Source organism: Colobus angolensis, unplaced genomic scaffold (genome assembly GCF_000951035.1).
Source record: "Colobus angolensis palliatus isolate OR3802 unplaced genomic scaffold, Cang.pa_1.0 Scaffold104, whole genome shotgun sequence".
Lineage (NCBI taxonomy): Eukaryota > Metazoa > Chordata > Mammalia > Primates > Cercopithecidae > Colobus > Colobus angolensis.
This window is the reverse complement of record NW_012111364.1, coordinates 4,945,592-4,967,256: the sequence shown is the minus strand read 5'-3', so window position 1 is coordinate 4,967,256 and position 21,665 is coordinate 4,945,592. Positions and strand designations below refer to the sequence as shown.

The 21,665-nt window shown below is 36.6% G+C and overlaps 1 protein-coding gene across 1 annotated transcript in view; it reads right to left on the bottom strand.

Annotated features, from left to right (window-relative positions):
• Positions 1–21,665, bottom strand: part of THSD7A (thrombospondin, type I, domain containing 7A) — a 507,842-nt gene that overhangs the window by 215,639 nt on the left and 270,538 nt on the right. The gene's annotated exons all lie outside the window — the stretch shown is intronic.

Genomic DNA, 21,665 nt, shown 5'->3' with positions numbered 1-21,665 from the left:
TCATATATATCATACATATGTAGCCTATATATAATCTATGTATTATAGTGTACATATGTAGCATATATATTATATATCCAAATCCATATATATGTATATAGGATAAAGATGTATGACTTGTGAAACATGGGAAGTAGTGTAATAACTGTTGCAATAAATTTTAAGAAAGGCTAGAAAGGAGAAGCGAATAAAGTAGAAGAGAATAAAAGATGGAAGAAATGATTGCAAAAGGCTAAAATTAACCTCTAACAGTCACATTATCAACTGAATAGGAAACTAAAAACTAAAATAGCACATCCACTAGTTTGTCAAAACATTTTAAAGTTTGATAATACTAAATGCTGGAGAAGACATAAAGCAGCCCAAACAGATGCTGCTGGTGAGAATTTAAGTTGTTTTGATCAAAATGTAAAATAATTTGCAATGTTCTAGTATGGTTGAAAAGATGTGCACACTTCTAGGTATATACCATGGAAAACTATCAGACATTTATCTGAGAGATGTTTATAAGAACTGTTATTGTATAATAGTATTGTTTATAATAGCAAGTATCTAGAAACAACTCATGTTCAATTAAAAGGGATTAGCTATTGAATAACAGGAGGTCAAAACTATAGAGAAGTGGAAATAAGCTAGAGCATAATCACCAATATAAAATCCACATACATGTCATCAGAAAGTGGAAAAGCAAGCCGAGGAATATATTTTTAATGATACCATTCATATAAAGCTTTATTTTATTTTATTTTTTAAAAAATGCAGTATCATAAGGTTTTGGGATAAATGCGTAAGTCCAAGGAAGAGGAAAGCAGTCACAAATATCAGGGACCTGGCCTGACATTTTCAGTTTTACGCCTATGACATAGTATTCTCCTGCTGAACATGAACAACTTCACAGGGCAGCATATCACATACTCTGTGACTATGATGGAGTGGGACAAAAAATAAGACTACGTAATTTGTCTAAGCAAAAACAAGGTCACTGTGAGAGCTCTGAAATATCAAATCTTTCCTTCTACCAGCTAATATTAATGAGTTCTGCTTCTTTACCAATTATAGTTTTAGTCTCCTTCCAGTGTTTTCACCTTCCAGATAAGGTTTATTTAGATACCCAGAGAATTATTCTTGCTCCCTTATAGCATTCAATCCATGCAAAGTCCATTCATTGAAACTCCTTAAAAAATCATCTAATACATTATTTATAACACCATTTCTGATATCCTTACTGAGATGCCCATGGTTGCATTCTCCCCAGCTCCAATGAGTAACAAACCCAGCTTGCTCAACTACAGGCGTGTTCCTGGTGGTTAATGGCTGAAAAGCATTGACAAGTCAAATATATAAAGAAAAACAAGGAATTACAAACAAAAGTTTAGAAGAGGGTTTCCACTTATGAATGGAATGAGATGTAATTTGTTTAATAACAAACAGATGATGGTGTTTACTACATGCCAGGAAATGTTACACTGTTCCAAGTACTTAACAGACATTAAGTTACTGAATTCTTACAAAACCCATGAGGTAGGTATTCCAGTTATCCCCATATATGGAAACCGAGTAAAAGTTGCCCTCAATTACATAGCTAAGAAAGTATAGATTTCAGATTCACATCCAAGCAGTCCGGCTCCCTAGTCTTCAGTGTGTATGTACCTCTAATTACTGCTCCATGTAATCTTGGAAGGGTACATGATGGGGTTTCAATAATATATGTCTAGCTAAACATATAGGCACACACATATGCATATTCAACATAGGTAATAATTAAAAATAAATTTAATGAGGGTTGTCAATATACTGTCATAGTAACTTAATATATCTGAGGCTATCAAGATAATCACATATCAACCCTAGTGGTCTATCAGTGAAAATTATTCTGACTTTTGTGCTCCAGTTAGAAATGGAAATGAAATTTTCCTTCTGCTAGATATCAAGAACTACTTAATTATTATTAAAATGGGATATTCTGCACTTATAAATAGTAAGCACTTATGTAGCATTTACTAGAGAAATTATTTTAGTCCTTACAGAAATTTCATGAAGTAGGCACAATTGTAATCCACATTTAAGAATTAAGAAACTGAGGCCAGGTGTGTTGGCTCATATCTGTAATCCCAACCACTTGTGAGACCACGGCGGGTAGATTACCCAGGGCTAGGAGTTCAAGACCAGCCTGGCCAACATGGCAAAACCCCCTCTCTACTAAAATTACAAAAATTAGCTGGGCATGGTGGCACACTTGGAAAGCTAAGGCACAAGAATTGCTTGAACCCAGGAGGCAGAGGTTGAAGTGAGCGAGGTCACAGCACTGCACTCCACCCTGGGCAACAGAGCGAGTGTGTGTCAAAAAATAAAATAAAATAAATAAACTGATGCTCAGAAAGATTAAGTAATTTTCCCAAGGTCACACAGTTAATTAGCAACAGCTGAAAGCTGACTTACCCACTATGCTACACTATAATATGGCAGTTAGTAGAAGACATGTTCTTCCACCAGTTCCCACCCAACTCCTGGAAGTCTAGTACAGAGAATAGTTTGACTAGAATGATGTAAGGTTTCAAAACAGACTATTTGGTTATTTTATATGGACCAGTGCAGAATCTGGTAGTGACATTCATCTGAAAATGAATCCCCAGTATTTTACTTAAAAAGCAATTTATATTCTCATCCATTTTAAATATCTAATCTTTCAAAGCTAAATCTTTTTTGTTCTAAGGCTCTCAAATGTACAAACATACATTTGAAAAATTTTTCTAAATCATAAAAATATATCTTTGGATTCTCAGACTATTTTGAATCAGAGATCTCACACAGTCTACTTCAGACCAATTTGAATAATGATATCCCTTTTCCATAGTCATTCAAAAGATATATTGGTGCTCAAAGGTTGAGGAAAATGCAATAAATTTAATAATTCATTCATCCATTTAGCAAAACAGTTGAGTCTCATTTCAGGGACTCAAAACCTCCTGACATGTATTTTTTTTCCATTGTTGTCCCTGTAAATCTACCTTTTTCTTAAATTAGCATTATACTTCCTTAAACGAACTTATTTGATTGCTAATTCACAATTACAAGGAAATTCTCTTGGACTTAAATCTTAATATCTGTATAGGAACTGACAAACCTTTATTATTAAATATAAAGGTGCTTGATAACAAGAGATTCCAAAGACCAACAAATGAAATTAGTTACAAATGGCTTTCTGTTCCCTTTTTATTTTTTTAAAAAATTTTTCAGTAAGTTAAAATAAATATTAAGTGCTTACTCTTTGCAAGGTCCTGCCATTATGTTAGGCATTATATGCCAAAGGGTGTTTTGGTGCCAATGGCACTAGTGTGAGTTTTTGATGTTTTGTTTTTACTGTTTTGTCTTTCTTAGTTACTACAGGTGTGTGGTAGTAATTTCAGGTATATTTTACCAAAGCAGTTTTAATTTCAAGAAGGTTCTATGGATGATTTGGTCAAAGCTTACTTAGACCTTAGCTAGAGTCACTAAAAATTCACTCAGTAATTGGTGTCAAGCAAATAAAGAAAGCTTTTATCCTGAAAATTAGTCAAATTCAGTGTTACCAGTGATTGCTCAAAGCTCTTTGGAGATGTTCCTGTACTAAACTTGAATCATAGAAATTTATTTCCTCTTGTCTTTCTCAGCCTGGTTAATATAATGGTGACATAAATCCCATCATACTTAAAAAAACTATATAACACATTGCTTTCAAAGCTCATACATTTATTCTTCAATCAATTTTGAGCCATATTTAAAACAATGCTTGAGAATTATCTCTTGGTATTTAGTGTGCTTCAAAGCTCACTGCCAGTCCTTCTGAGTTATGATAACTCATTAAGTTTATTTTATTTTTGAGATAGAGTGTCCCTCTGTCTCCCAGGCTGGAGTACTGTGGCGTGATCTCAGCTCACTGCAACCTCTGCCTCTTGGGTTCAAGAGATTCTCCTGCCTCATGCTCCTGAGTAGCTGGGATTACAGATACCCACCACCATGTCTGGCTGATTTTTGTATTTTTTAGTAGAGATGGGGTTTCACCATGTTGGCCAGGCTGGTCTCAAACTCCTGACCTCAGGCAACCTGCCCTCCTTGGCCTCCCAAAGTGCTGGGAGAAGAGGCATGAGCCACAATGCCCCGTCACTAAGTTACGGTTTTCGATTAGTCTTTTGTCCTTTTAAGCCGAGACATTACATAGTTTATTTAGGAAGCATACATGAATTGTACTTAAGTTCATTTTCTATATCATAATCAGTATCCTCAGTATCCAATCAACTGCTCTGTGCAGTTCATGAATTGATAGCCATTATTTTCATCCCTGGCCATCCTGCTTGATCATAGATCGCATCCTCTTTGCACATGTTCATGCTTGCTGCTTGGATAACCTCTTGAATTGTGGTGAGGTCACAAATCAGATTTTTTAAAAAGTGTTTTTTCTTACACTAGACTATTTCAAAGCTAAGCTGTTCATTGGAGTGGTCACTGTCTTTGGAATTAGAACATTTTTACATAAACCTGTTTACTTTTCTGTTTATTCTTTTGGAGTTAGAGAAGGTGAAGGCTTGTTCTATTTTGGTTTACAATCGAGTGAAAGATCCACTGTATATATTATATAAATTTAGATAAGATTCTTTTCAAATATTCAAATAAAGGAATTTTTAAGTCCAGACTGAAATCAGAAGAGCATTCCTTTTTCTTTTCTCCTTAGCTTTATATTCTAGTTTTAACTTCCCAATTATGGGTGTCGAAGACACTGCTAGTGGGGAGGGAGCTATCACATGCACATGAACGGTGTTGTAACAGATAGGGACAAATTTCCAAGAAGGCCTTCTCGTCTACATAAGGGACTGAGCCCACCTTGCAGCTGGTCTGCTGCCTGAATGCTGTGTGTTGGCAAGTTAGGAGGATATTTGAGCAATGGGTCCTGACTGTCCTTGCCTTCAGCCTTCACTCTGCCAAGCTAGGATGCCAGTGAGCCCTGCCAGAGTCCCTTCCTAATTCTCTTACGAATATTACTCAATCTCACAGGGGTTGCTGCTTTGTCTTGGCGTCTGTTCCTCCAGTCTTATATAAATACCATCTCAGCAGACAGAAACTCCTCCCAGGGTCTAGCGTCTGGATGGACTGTCTCCTGATTTCAAGGACAGGTATAGGGTTTTCCCTATTTGTATATTCATTGGCCATTTTAGGGAATTCTAGAGAAAGGTCCATATGTCTCTGCCCACAATACCATATTGCCTAGAAAATAACCCCTCACGTCATGACTCAAATAAAATAGAACTGTGCTATTTTTAAATTATTTATAGAAATAAACGTATGTCAGATAATTTCTTTCACTGACCTTGTTTCATGTAAGATAAGAACACTTAATAGTGGGATTGTTCAAAATGTACATTTTCCTAACAATGTCATCACTGTTAGAATTTAAATCTCACAAATTGTATTAACAGCTTGTTGGGGATATGACTCTCCTACTATGGGGATGTACCATCTGTTGCAACACTGCAAATATGGAGAGTCTGTCTTTCCATTTTTTTTTTTTTAAATAGGACATGTTGTAGAGTAGTGTACATAAAACTCATACTGAAATCTTCCAACATACCATTTACTGACTCAAATTCTCACAATGTCCCTAACAACAAAAACAGCATTAACTGATATTGTAAATTAAAATAAGCAGTTTGGAATACGTATGTCATCCAAAATACAATAACAAAACTGAAGCATTTAGAATTTGCAAAATTATAATCCTTGCTTCAAAGTAAGTACTGAAGAAGAATTTGAGTATCTAATCAAACAAGTTCTGCAAATAGCTCCACACATTTGCTGAGCAACTCCAAATACAATTATTTATCACAAAAAAATCCACAGACTATGTGGCTTAAACAAAAGAAAGAGTGACAACCGGACTTCAGATTTAAAATGATGCTCTGTTGTTATGTGAAGAATCGATTGTGCAGGGCAAGGAACACAAGGATACTTGTTAGGAGACTATTTCTTTTTGTTTTGTTTTTTTTTTGAGACGGAGTCTCACTCTGTCGCCCAGGCTGGAGTGCAGTGGCCGGATCTCAGCTCACTGCAAGCTCCGCCTCCCGGGTTTACGCCACTCTCCTGCCTCAGCCTTCCGAGTAGCTGGGACTACAGGCGCCCGCCATCTCACCCGGCTAGTTTTTTGTATTTTTTAGTAGAGACGGGGTTTCACCGTGTAGATCAGGATGGTCTCGATTTCCTGACCTCGTGATCCACCCGTCTCGGCCTCCCAAAGTGCTGGGATTACAGGCTTGAGCCACCGCGCCCGGCCCCTAGGAGACTATTTCAATTATACAGGCAAGAGACAGTGGCTTGAACTAGAGGATGATAGTGGAGGTGAAGGGGTCAGATAAATATTGAAGGTGGAGTCAGGAAAATTTTCTAAGAAAATGGTTGTGGGGGTTAGAGAGAGAGGAATCAAGTATGGCTCCAAAGATTTTGGTCCAAGCAAGCAGTATCTAGCTCTTGGTTGTCATCACATCGTTTGCCCTTGTTCTTGAACCCTTAAGACCATGATAAGTCTATTTTCTCACACTGCTTTTTAGTTGATCAGAGTCCTTTGCTAAATACAAAATTGCAAGTGAAAGCAATCACCCCAATTCCTCCTCCTTGTACCTCCATTCCTGCCTTGCTTCACTCCACCTACAACTAACTCACCTGTTCCTGCAGTTGCCAACTGATTGGCAGGCCTGAATTAAACTGCTCGGTTTGACATTTAAAAAATGGAGTTTTCAGTACTTCTGGGTTCTCCTTTTATTAGGCTAAGCATGAAGGCTGCTAATATTCACCCCACTCACCGCAAGACACATGATATCTATGATAAGGCTCCTTAAAAAAACAGCAGCAAGACTTCTGGGATTACTTAAACTACTGCACGTGTTTCTTAAAAACAACTATGAACAGTCAAATGTTGCCGAGTGTCAACATTGCCTGCTGAAAAATATCATTATGCAGCTTTTTGGAATGTGGCAAAGTTACTGGTGTCCCAGTCTGTGATGCATAATCATAATTTTCATGACCTATGCTCAAACTTACAACAGTAATTTTTCAATTTTCAGTACATGTCTCCATTACTGGGGTTTGAGGAGAGAGGTAGGAGGGAGAGAAAGGGATGTTTTAAGGAAGCAGATTCCTGGGTTCTATTCTCAGAAATTCCAATTCACTACATTTGGGTTGAAACCCAGAAATATAAACTAGGGATATGGATTTTTAACATGTTCTTCTTGCAAATCTGATGCAGCAATGTTTAGATCACCCTTTGAGAAACACAGCTATGAAGGAGTACAGATAAAGTTAACCACAAAGTGCTCCAAAGTACCATGGTACTACATGCATACCTATTAGAGATGCCATGTACATTCCAGCACAGAGCTACATGCACTCTGATAAACAATTTCTTGCTATAATTGTTTCTGACCATAAAAATATGCAGAATAATTTTTTCAATGGTATTTTATTTTCTCTATGGTGATACATTCCTGGTTATTTCAGAAAGTCTATGTCCCCATTTTTACTTATGCCAACACATAAGCTGAGTTGGAATACTTTTCTCAAGTTTACACTATCTATATTCTTTTAAGTAAAACTGCTTAGAAGAGTGACACCAGAAATTCAAAAACATCTGTCATTGAAAATCTCAAATCTTGCTAGGAAATCCTTCTAAATGTTTGATATTAGTCATCATCTTGACTCTTGTCAGCTGATACAACTGCAGCTCAGGCAAAGTGGATCCAGCTGTGGGAGAGTACGGAGGGGACTGACCAACAGTTTTCTAAAGTTGTTGTTCCTGTTTATCTCTAAGGACCAGCTCTAGGTTTGTTTTTAAGTGTCTCCCCCTAGTCCTAACTTACTAATAAGAGCTAATAATCCTTTAGGGCCCAATATCCCATGTATTATTCCTTTTTCATACTGCTATAAAGTACTATCCGAGACTAGGTAATTTATAAAGGAAGAGGTTTAATTGACTCACAGTTCAGCAAGGCTGTGGAGGCCTCTGGAAACTTAAAATCATGGTGGAGGTGAAGAGGAAGCAAGACACCGCCCTCACAAGGCAGCAGAAAGGACCAGCGCAGAGTAAAGGGGGAAGAGCCCCTTATAAAATCATCAAATCTCGTGAGAACTCACTCACTGTCACGAGAACAGCATGGAAAAAACCGCCCTCATGATTCAGTTACCTCCACCTGGTCTCTTCTTTCATACCTGGAGATTAGGGGAATTACAATTCAAGATGAGATTTAGGTGGGGACACAAAACCTAACTGTATCATTCCACAAACTCCAAGAAGAAACGTTATTGCTTTCTGCATTCTTAATGTTGATTCCAAATAGAGCAATAATTCTCACCCTTGGCCATAACTGGAATCACCTGGAGAGGGTTTAAAACTACCGATGCCTGGATTTCTCACCAGACATCTGATTTAGGGTAATTGTTTTCAGGTAAGGCCTGAGCTGCAGGTCAGTCCCCTCCCTACCCTACCATAGCTGGATCCACTTTGCCTGAGATGCAGTTTATCAGCTGACAAGAGTCAAGATGATCACTAATATCAAACATTTAGAAGGATTTCCTAGCAAGATTTGAGATTTTCAATGACAGATGTTTTTGAATTTCTGGTGTCACTCTTCTAAGCAGTTATGAGCTCCTTGGGTAATTCAAGTGAACAGATAAGATTACAAACCACAGGTCTATATGGACCCTGTTACCTCAACTTGGGATTCACCACAAGTCAGACTAGTTTTGCATATTTTGACCCCAGCTCACTCCACGTCTCCCAGTCTCTTACTCTTAGTTTTCTTTTCTCACCTTCAAATCTTTAAGCTCTTCCTTTACTTAAAAAAAGTTCTCCTTATAGATTTTAAACTATTTCACCTAATTTTTTTGGTAATTATTATTAAGGAGTCCTTCTTATATTTTATCTCACCGATTTTAACTCTCAGCACTATGCTTTTTACATTTCTGTTTTTGTTGACTTCTAGTCTACTATAGTCACTCAAAATCTTGTTATTTTACTCTCAGTATTCTTTTGTGAATTTAAATAGTTTTGTAATTTTGTAAATTTAAATAATTTTAAGTATCATACTAATTACCAAATTACTTTTTCTCTAAAACTTTATTTGCAGTTCAACAACTCTAGTCTTTATCTGTTGTATTATTATTATTTTCAATTTCACTGTTCTCAGACATTTCAGATTGTTTTCTCCTCTGGACAGAAATAATGAGAGAACCCACAGCAATGTATGTGGGATGGGGAGTTCTTTGCTCTGCTGACCTTCTGCTTATACCTGTAGTGTCACTGAGAGTTTTCAAATATCACTTAAAATGGAATGGGTTTCTTTTCCTTAAAAACTGGAACAAGATAAAGATGACTACTGTTACCATTCTTCTTCCATATAGTATTGGAAATAGCCAGAGCAATCAGGAAAGAGGAATCAGGCAAACTGTCCCTCTTTTCAGATGGTATGATTGTATATATAGAAAAACCGGAAGTTTCCACCAATAAAAACTCTTAGAACTGATAAAAATAAAAGTTGCAGGATCCAAAATCAATATATAAAAATTGATGGCTTTTCTATACATCAAAATGTACTTATTGAAAAAGAAATCAAGAAAGCAATCCCGTTTACAATAGCTACAAAAAAAAAAAAAGCAAAACTACACTCCTCTCACCATACACAAAAATCAACACAAAATGAATTAAGAACTTAAACATAAGTTCTGAAACTATAAAACTACTAGAAGAAAGCAAGGAAATGCTTCAGGACATTGGTCTAGGCAAAGATTTTATGGCTAAGACTTCAAAAGTACAGGCAACAGAAACAAAAACTAATGGGACTGCATTAAAATAAAACGTTTTTGTACAGTAAGGGAAATAATCAGCAAGGTGAAAAGACAACCTCTGAAATGGGAGAAAATATTTGCAAGCTATTCATCCAACAAGGCGCGAACATCCAGAATATACAAGGAACTCAACAGCAATAATAATAATAATAATAATAATAACAATAATAATTCCATTAAAAAGCGGGCAAAGGGTCTGAATAGACATTTCTTAAAAGAAGACATACAAATGGCCAACAGATACATTAAAAAAATGATTGACATCACTACTCATCAGGGTAATGCAAATCAAAACCACAATAAGAGATCATCTTATCCAGTTAGAATGGCTACTATTAAATTGAGAAAACATAAGAAATGCTGGCAAGAATGAAGAGAAAAGGGAACAAGAGTTCCGTGCTGGTAGGAATGTAAATTAGTGACTTTGGACAACAGTGCTGTGGTTTCTCAAAAAATTAAAAACAGAGCTACCGTACAATCCAGCAATCTTACTGCTGGGCATTTATCTAAAGGAAAGAAAATCAGTACATCAAAGGGATACCTGCACCCCATGTTTAAGGCAGCACTATTCACTATTTATAGCCAAGATTTGGAACTAACTTAGGTGTTCATCAACAAATGAATGGATAAACAATATTTGGTACATATACACAATGGTATACTATTCATCCATACAAAGAAATGAAATTATGTCACTTGCAGCAACATGGATGAAACTAGGCTGGGCACGGCAACTCACACTATAATCCCAGCACTTTGGGAGGCTGAAGTGGACAGATCACTTGAGCCTAGGAGTTGGAGACCAGCCTGGGAAAAACGGCAAAACCCCATCTCTACAAAAAGTACAAAAATTAGCTAGATATGGTAGTGCATGCCTGTAGTCCCAGCTACTCAGGAGACTGAGTTGGGAGGATTGCTTCACTCAGGAGGTTGAGGCTACAGTGAGCTGTGACCCTGGCACCACACTCCAGCCTGGGCGGCAGAGCAAGACATTCTTAAAAAAAAAAGAAATAAATAAATAAAGAAAAGAAAAGAAAAAAGAACCTAGAGGCCATTATGTTAAGTGAAATAAGCCAGGCACAAAAGGACAAATATCACATGTTCTCACTCATAGGGTGGGAGTCAAAAAGAGTTGATCTCATGGAGGTAGAAAGCAGAATGATAGTTACCAGAGATGGAGAAGGGTAGTGGAAAGAGGGGGATGAGAAGAGGATGGTTAATGGGTACAAATACACAGGAGTAAGTTCTAGTTTTCAATAGCACAGTTGGGTGACTTTAGTTAATAATTTATGGTATATTTCAAAATAGCTGGAAGAGAAGATTTGAAATGTTCCCAACACAAAGAAATGATAAATGTCTGAGATGACAAATATCCTAAATACCCTGTTTTGATCATTATATATTGTATGCATGTATCAAACATCACAGTACCCTATAAATATGTTCAATTATTATGTGTCAATAATAAAAATGGCCTTGCTTTTTAATATTTTACATCATTCAAAGTTTATGTAAATAACTACCTGTTTTAAAATCCTTTTAATTGGACACAAAGAACCATTGAACATGCAGGAAAAAATGTCAGCATTGCTACCCAGCCAGGAGGGACTGTAGGGAGACAGTGGTGGGTAGGGGTGGAGAGGGATTTAAGCCTCTATTTTCCCCTTGATGGGGGACCAGTTGGCATGAAACGTGAAAATAACTCTTGAGAGGATATTTAGAGGTAGATTCAAAACAAGGTATCTGTTATCATATGTATTCCACTTAGTTCTTGTGTTCTTATTTTGGGGTTATTTCTGTCTCCATTCTTGATGGAGTCCTCAGAGGACTCCCAGCACTTCTTGGCTGTGACTTTTCTTGCTCCTTTCTCTGGTTAAGAGAATGTTTTTCAATGGGCTCAGCTGCATTTTAGTTGGGAGGACACATCAATTGGTCAGGACTGGTATTAGATTAGCTGGCAACAAACAGATATGAGAAGGCACAAACATGAGAAGGGAAGCTGATCTCTCTTCCAGACCGTGAGGTTTGGTTGCACTATATGAGGCTCCATGGAACTGAGGAGATGGTGTAGGTTCCACAGATCCTTGATTTATTTTCCAAAAGGAAATTACGATGTTATTCTGAGGAGCATGATGTTCTCGTTTACTTACTCATTCCCCAAGTTCTAAGCTGTAATTGTGGGCATGTTTTCCCCTATTGAGCTACTGCTGAATTTCATCTCACACTTCTTGCTAAATCATTGGCCATGCCTTACATTTTAGATCAGATTTATTGAGAGCTTAGTATGTGTCTGACCTGGTTCTAAGTGCAACATATGGACTCTCTATTTTAAATTTTTAAAAATACTATTATTCCTATTTTTCTAAAGATGAAAAGAGGTTCTCAGAGAAGTTAAGTAACCTGTCCAAGATCACATGGCTCAGGCAATCTATCTCCACAGCCTACATTCAAAACTGCTCAGTAACCAGTTCTCTCAGTTACCGTTTCTCTGAAGATGTCTGTTTGTCATGCTCACTTTTGAAGAATATTTGCACCAAATGTAGTCATTCAGTTTTTCTCAGCAAATATTATTTCATTGTCTTATAGCCTTCATTGGCTGAGGTTTCAACCCTTATTTGTTATCTTTATTCACATGTATGTATTGTATCTTTTTTTCTCTGGCTGCTTTAAAATTTTCTCTTTATCTTTCAGAAATTTGAGTATAGGGTATTTTTGCTGTTGTTCTCTTTGTATTTATCCTGCTTGTGGTTTGCTGAGCTTTGTAGATCTTTAAGTTGATGTTTTTTAACTGAATTTGAGATTTTTTTGGCCATTATTTCTTCAAATATGTTTTCTGTCAGATCATTCCCTTCTTTCTCTGGAATATCATTAATACATTTATTAGACACCATGACACTGTACCACTAGTCACTGAATCTCTGTTCACTTTTATTTTTAATAGAAATGCCATCTCACTATGTTGCCCAGGCTGGTATCAAACTCCTGGGCTCAAGCGATCTTCCCACCTTGGCCTCCCAAAGTGTTGGGATTACAGGCATGAGTTCTACCCTGTGTTCACTTTGTTTCCTTCCTACCTTCTGTCTTTAGATCTACTTCTATTGCTTTGTCTTCAAGATCAATAACGCTTTATTCTACTCAGATCCAATAATTTCTATTGATTTGCCTTCAATATCACTTAGCCTTCCTTTTGTAATCCTCGATTTTTAAGCTCACTCAGTGAGTTTTTATTGCAGAGTCTGTATATTCTTGAATTTCCACATTCTTATAACGTCTGTTTTTCTCTTCATACTCCCATATGTTCACTCCCCAAGACACTCTTTTCCTTTATGTCTTTGAATATATGTTTAGCAGTTTCTGTTTTTTGGGGGGGTTGGGGAGACAGGGTCTCATTTGTCACCCAGGCTGCAGTGCAGTGGCACAATCACAGCTCACTGAAGCCTCGACCTCCCAGGTTCAAGTGATTCTCCCACCTCAGCCTCCTGAATACCTGGGACTACAGGCACCAGCCACCATGCCCAGCTAATTAAATTTTATTTTTGTGGAGGTGGGGTCTCACTATGTTGCTCAGGCTGGTCTCAAATTCCTGGGCTCAAGTGATCCTCCTGTCTCAGCCTCCCAGAGTTCTGGGATTAATGTCCTCATCTGCTGATTCTTATATCTGGGCCATCTCATGGCATGTTTCTTCTGACTGCCTTTTTCCCTCCTTCAATAATGAGTCTTTTTCTTCTCCTTTTTTTATGTGTAGTAACTTTTCATTATATTTTGTACTCTGTGAACAGTATATTGTAGAGAGCCTCGATTATGTCATCTTCCTTTATAAGGTGTTAAGTTTTGTTCTGTCAAACAGTTTAATTATCGGCAGATCCTATTGATCTTTTCAGGTTTGAGTTTATTTGCATTAGAGCTAGTTCTTTTTGTGTTTGAACTGTGCTGTGACAGTGTGGACCTTCTGGGACCATATCTTTCTGAGACCTGAGGTGCTCAACAAGTATTCTTCACTCTCACAGGGCTGGAGCTCAGCATCTCTCAGCACTGTGCTACCTATACTATCACCTTTCAGTTCTCAAACTCATAGCACAGAACCTCTGCTAGACTCCAGGGTATCACCTTGCATGTGTTCAGCCAAGTTCTGGCCAAAGATTCACAGTGTATCCATTTGGAGACTCTTAGACTCTGTCCTTTCCCTCCAGTGTAGATTCCCCTTCTCTGTACCTTGTCCTAAAATTTCCAGCCAATTCCATAGCCCAGCACTTAGATTTCTGACTCCTTTGTTCAGCTAGACCTGACACTATGCTTGTCTTCACCTCCCTCTGTGGCAGGAAAGAGCCCCCAGTAGAAGAGGGAGGCAATTTTGAAGCTCAGTTTACATCTGTAATCACCGTCTTCTGTGGCTTGTTGTCCAATGCCTAAAAACAGTTGCTTTATGTAATTTGTTAAATTTTCTAGTTGTTCTTATGGACGGGTTCCATTTATTCTCTTATGGATAGAAGCAGAAGCCTAACAATATATTTGCTTTCTGATTCTTTTAATTATTTAGTTGCTAGGCTTTGTGATATATTCCTAAATATACAAGTTTTAGGCCTTTCATCTCTCTGGCTATCAGAGAAAGGCATTTTGCTAGAGTACAGATTAGTCTATAATCGTATTTATCGACCCTTGGGTTTATTACTGAGTCAGTTTATTTACTTATTCAATAAATATTTACTGAACACATTATGTGTCACCTAGTCTGTTAATATTTTTCCCCTAAGTAGCTTTAGGAAATTTATATTAACACATCTATTCAACCAATTCAAGATCATGGAGCTCCTACTATTTAGACACAGGTACTCTGATGTTATAAAAACATGTATTTTCCCATTATAAGAGCATATGAAGGAAAAAGAAGCATACCTGAGTGTTATGATTAGAGACGTCAAGTAGAAAGATCAATGCAAGTTTGTTTCTCAGGGGACAATTTTGGGCTAGATATATAAATTTTGGAATCCAAATAAAACCTGGTTATCTAAATAACATTATTACCCAGTTATTCTCTTTCACATAACCCTATTTTAATTCTCTGTATCGTGCTTATTGCTATTTGATATTTTCTTATTTATTTTATTTCTTTGGATATAATTTTTCTCCTTCCATTAAAGTGTAAACTGTGTTGCAGCAGGAATAGTGTTTTTGCTGTTCATTTCTCTATTTTCAGCATTTAGAATAGTGCCTAAGACATAGAAGACACTCAGTAAACATTGGTTCAATGAGTAAATGTATGGATACCTTCCTGTCATAGAAAAGAGAAACAAGAACATTATCATACATGTGAAGTGCAGTTTTATTGTGATTAAATATGAGTAACCTTAATAGACCATTAGCTATGAGACTGAATCACTATTTAAAAGAGAGGTACATTTTCTAAAACCAATAATCGTTGAAAGGTGAGATAGCTTTTCTCTAGCATAAAACTGGCTTACAAGTAGTAACCCTATACTCTATAGTACATTGGTTGAGATCACTGGTTCTGGAACCAGACTTTGATTCACAATCCTGATTATGATGTTTACTAGTTACATTCCTTAAGAAAATTATTTAAGCTCTTTGTATGTCTATATTATATAATAATAGTGTTTACTTCATATGATTATAGTGAAGGCCTCATAAGTAAATAAATGTAAAACACTTAGAATAGTGTCTCACATATAGTAAGCATCTGTCATCCTCCTCATCCTCTGCATCATTATTATTATTACTTCAAATTAACACATTTGGTTCTATAGATAGAAACTTGGTAATTATTTTTTTTTGAAGGAAATCCTAGAAAACAAAATTACTTTTTTAAAGAGATGGCATTATTGTTAATACTGGGTCTTTCTTGCATCTGTTTCAATTTTTGCTATAGGTGACAAGCCAGCAAATAGATTTAAGGACTTTTAATTTTCCTTTATCAGTGCCTAGATAAACTTTTTCTTTGCCCTGCATCCAGTTAGGCCTGGATCCCTGTAGAAGTGGAATAATATTTTATTCAAGATTATGTCTTGTCAAGCCTTTTGATTTCCATTTGAGGATGCTTATCCTATCCTCACTGAGATGATGGTTGGAAAATGTGTCTCTGCATTTAACTGCACCTAAGTAGCAACCAGAAGAGCTGTACTCCAGACGCTTGTGTCAGGGGATATAAGGGAACTCTCTGCCTCTATCAAAGCTCAGAGGAGGATTCCCTGAGGGAATAGCTGTACATCCATTCATTTAGTACATCCATTTCGAGTCTATCCTTGGGTTATCCAGCTTAGTGAGACCTATAAATCTGTACCATATCGGATCAACCCCCACTTATTTCCCTTTACTGAATTACACTTTGATATTTATACCAGTGGCCTACATATAAGAAAATTGCTTAAAGAAAAAGCTTCCTTATAAAATTCATTGTGGTGTTTATTGTAAAGATGTTAATAAGGTTGTAATTCAACACAGTTACAGTGTACTTTTTATGAAAGCCGACAGGTGAATTTTCTTTCTGGCTCTAGAACCAGAAATTGTGGTGCTTCTCCTTTACAACTGGTTTCTGTTGTCTAATGGGCACTGCACATTTCTATTACAAGTTTAGAGCCAGAAGTTGTGGCCTACTTCAAGAAATTCACAGAATCGTATGGTACACATTTTGTGCATCATCCTTATTATATTCATTATTGGTTTGATATCCTCTTTCTACTAGCATTTTTCCTTTGCCCCACACTCCTCATCCATTTATTCTTAAAATTACTTTATCTCCCTTTATTGTCGGTATTTATAGACAATAAAGTGGGACATAATATTAAAAATCACATCATTGAATGCAAGCGATATCTTTTCTAACTGTGCATAAACAATGCTTGATGAATTCCAGTCACTCTGAAGCCATCAATTTGAGTTATTTTCCCATAAAGAATATCTACTATGGGGAAATCTACATATTTTTACAGAAGACAATCATTGCCCTATCTAGAGGACACTGCGTACAGCACAAATGCATATTGTTCCCATGGAAAGAGTCACTACGATTCATAGCTAGCAGTTCTGGGCTTGATTCTGATAATGTCAAGTCTGGGATAGAGAGTAATTCATACCAGGTGACTTGATACAATACATCAAAGGTACGTTTTCGGTTGAACCATATGAAATTGCCACTAATTGACAGATCTTGACCTATAAAAATAGCAATATCATATGGCTCAACATAATACTGGTTCAAATAACTGTGAACAAGACTCCATATTGACCTTATAGAATCATGTCACAGAATAAAGTGAATTGCGTTAACTCCTATAAAGGGCTGAAATTATGCTTTTCCCTTCAATTTTCTTTTATAAGAAATAGATCTCTAAGCCATTTTTGTTTATTTTTGCAACAGAAACATTATCAGCTAATATGATGCACTTCTGTGATAAACTTGTAGACAGCTACTATACCCAGTGCATTTATTCTGAAGCAAATTCATAGGGCAAGTGAGTATGCCTGGAATGAGTTTATACTTTAGAGTCAAAAACAAGGCATTGAGTCTATGCTTTGTAACTGATTGTTTCAGTATATCTGAGAAAATTATTCTCTAATTATCAGGTTAGTCATGTGTTAATGGGAAAACACTATCTACCTCAATATGTTGGATACTTTTCTTACCCCCTTGTTACAGATTTGTAGGGGGCTTTGAGAAATGTCAATAGCTTTCCTAGTTAAAAACATAACTGTATTCTGACAGTACTTCTGGGATTCTTAATGAAGTAGAAACATAATTGATCCAAGGCTTTCTAAACAGATCTAGCTGAGCGCATATAAAACAATAAAAGTGTTTTCTAAACTCTTTTTTTTTTTTTTTTTTTAGACAGAGTCTGCTCTGTCACCCAGGCTGGAGTACAGTGGTGTGATCTTGGCTCATTGCAACCTCTGCCTCCCAGGTTCAAGCAATTCTTGTGCCTCAGTCTCCTGAGTATCTGGGACTACAGGCGTGTGCCACCATACCTGGTTAATTTTTGCATTTTTAGTAGAGATGGCATTTTGCCATGTTGACCAGGTTGATCTTGAACTCCTGGCCTCAAGTGATCTGCCCACCTCAGCCTCCCAAAGGCCTGGGATTATAGGCATGAGCCTCCACGGCTATCCTCTAAACCCTATGTTTTTATGTATCTAGTTGCTATAATTATTATTTTAACAACAAGGGCTAAGTTTTCTCAGGCATAAAGCTGCCTATCCAAGGGCATTTTAGATCCCCAGAAATCCTGTGGGATATAAGGGGCAGATGAATCAGTGCGGCATTCCAAGGTTGAGCAATGGTGAAAGTGTTGTTTTTAGAGTAACCTAACAATCTGAGGGTTACTATAAGCATCTTCGTCAGAATTCTTTGGCAATGGAGTACTGCTTAAAATTCACAAGGCTTCTGAATCACAAAGGAAGGGAAGCTGTAATTATTCTGACTACCATACCTATAGAAGTAAAATTAATTATATTTATTCTTATTCTAAAATAATACTATGAAAGCTTTAGAAAAGGTCTATTTTTTTCCCCCAAGAAAGGAACAATTTTGTATATAATTTTAGCCCATGGCAGGATTTTAACACATACTGTAAAGAGACAGTATTATTTGCACTCCATTATGTTTTTCAACTAGCAAGCTAATATACAATTAGGCTTTATTGCATGCTAAAGATTTGGAGTGAAACTGTTATTTAAAAAATTCCCTTTTCTCAATTCAACCAGAAAAATAAACACGTAAACAAAAGCAATTAATATTCATTTGGCATATAATAAATGCAAGGCCTTATGTTAGGAAATGATTTACAAATGTTACATATGTCATCTCATTAAGCCTTTGAAAGGAAAGAAAAGCATAAGAGATAAAGAATGAATCAGTGCAAAAGATAGGTTAATTCAAAATGAAACCTTATAAATTAAATGTCCAAGAAGTCAACATCCTCTAACTGAAGGCATTTCTCTGTCTTTTTAAAAGATATTTCCAAAGGATACAATTAGCAAATGTACCCAGACCTCTGCTAAGAATGAACGTTGTACTAAAGAAGTTTAGGGAAGGATAAAACACTATGCCCTCTCTCAGAAGCTTAAAATCTTGGGAAGTTGGCATGAATAGAATAGAATCATATGAAATCAAATGGCAAATCAAGAAATATGGCAGGAAAGGGCTATACAGACTTTGGATAAAGGAAGGTGATTAAGGTCTTGTAATTTGAAAAAGATTCTTTAAAAGAGGAGATATTTGGATAATTGGGACAATGGTTGAAGGTATCTCAAGGCAGAAAATAGAGGAGTAGCAAAAGAAAAGAGACTGAAATAGCATTGGTTTTGCTTCAATGGATAGGTGATGCTTAGCTTAGAGAGAGTTCTTGTGCATCCACGGATACAACACAGCCTCCGACACTGAGCACATGTAGCTTTGTCAAGTACAGAAAATGCAAAATTGTAAAGGGGTATATAATTACAAGAATATAGATTACTACTTTGAGTTCTTGAATTGCATTAAATGTACCATTTTTTTTCTTAAATTAGCTCCCCCAGTAAGAGACATTTTTAGTGGATTTCAAACTTAGAATATGAGCTGCATCCTTGTCTTTTGAGCATATTTTTGTGTGCAATAAATGATGAGAGCTTTCTAAGATGAATCTGTTGTTATGGTTTTCTTTTCCCATTGCTATTCTCCTTGGTTTATTTCCCTTTTTTATCGCCCATTGCTTTTAGAAGGAATAAATATTAATGAGTTCTACAATGTAGTTTGCACTCCTCTGTTAACACTGGAGAGAGTAGCTACTCCCTATTGAGCAATCATCAGCAAGGCAGGGAACAACCAGCCCTAGCCACAAACCATTTCTTTTACATCTTTAGATAGCAGGAATGTGCCTCTGAAAAAATGCTATTCATTCGCCAGTGCACATCCCTGAGAACTCATTTCAAAGTTCCTCCTGGCGCTATCATTCATCTACAACGAACTCGATGAAATAAGTGCTTAAGGGTTACAAAAAGCACGGATACTATAGTCACTTGATAGTGTCAGGTTAGATGACATTTTACCCACCATCTTTCTTTCATTAATGGAAGGTCCTGTATTAACTGCTATGGCTTCTTGCCATCTCAGGTTACAGGTATGAAGTAAGATGAAACAGTATCTGTCCTTCCCTAATTTCTCAGCTTAAATACGAGCAAGGTCTTGTGAGTTTCTAAAGATTTAGAGCCCAGGGATCTAAAACTAGGGGGTCAAAGAATGTAGAAAAGACTAATATTATAACTGAAAGGTCCAGTTCACTTAGGAAAATATATAGTGGCTTTTTCTAGTCATTCCATTCTTCCCAATTATACATCTAGAGCTATGGGGGAAGCAAGGCTTTTCAAGACACAATGCATGTGTTTCTGTTTCTCAACTTAAAGTAGTCATTCTCATTGGCTGTAATAGAGGCCAAAAATCTATGTTAGAATTAGGGGTAGATTTATTGAGAAGCCCATAAAGCTTAAGGTTTGGGCTCTTCTAAGGCCCTGGCAGAGATGTTAGTGAGTGATTTTTAATTTGGAATTTTGCAATCTGACTTCTGTTGTTGTTGTTGTAATAATTAGTCCTCTCTAAATCGCATAAGCTTTGGGGCCCAAAGAACTCTCATTAGTTGTATGGTAAAATCAACTCTTGATTATGAGCAGTGACAATCCTTACAAAAAAACAGATTCCTGCCTCATTCAGGACCTGCAGAATTACAACCCCAGTGGGTAATATCCAGGAAAGTTTGCATTTTCTTAAAGCATCCAGGTGATTCTTAAACTATATTTTGAGGATATATGCTTTAGAGAAAACAAATTCACCTGAGGAATAAGGGTGCAGATTTGTTAAGGATGGACCATGGTGTAGTGCACTCTCAGGGATTAGACAGCCCCAAACTGACAGATTCATACAAGTCACCCTATGTCAGCCTTGTGAAGGATCAGTCCTTCATTGATCCTTCACTGAAGGATCACATCAGGAAGCTATAAGCTTCCTGATGACAGGTATAAAGTCTACTTTTAAAAAATCACCATAAAATATGATGCAGCCATTAAAAGAATGAAATCATATCCTTTGCAGGGACATGAATGGAGCTGGAGACCATTATCCTTAGTAAACTAAGACAGGAACAGAAAACCAAATACTGCATATTCTTACTTATAGGTGGAAGCTAAATGATGGGAAAACATGAATACATAGAGGGGAACTACACACACTGGGGTGTTTTGGAAGATGGAGGGTGGAAGAAGGGAGAGGATCAGGAAAAATAACTAGCTAATGAGTACTAGGCTTAATAGGTGGGTGATGAAACAATCTGTACAACAAACCCCCATGACACAAGTTTACCTATGTAACAAGCCTGCACTTGTATCCCTGAACTTAAAATACAAAGTTAAATAAAATAAAAACATAAAAATTATATCTTCAACATCCACATCAGTGTTGTACCCTAATAATTGTTCAATAAGTGTTTGCTGAGTGAATGAAAAAATAACAAGTGAGATACCTAAATTTGCAACCCTTCCTCTACTGTAATTGATGTTCAGAAAAATAACATTTGGGAGAATGAACACAGGGTGAGTTTAACATTGAATCCTTGCAAGTGTGTGTTTCCGGCATACACATTTAATCTTTGAAGCAACCAAATAATTAATATAATGTCTTAATAAATGTAATTAATATTGTCATTATCATTATCATTATTATTACTACATTTTAATAGTGGGCATTTGGGACTTAACCATGGGAATTTATAAGTACTCATTATACTTCATATTGTTAGAGATATTCTATTGTTTGTAACCTATTA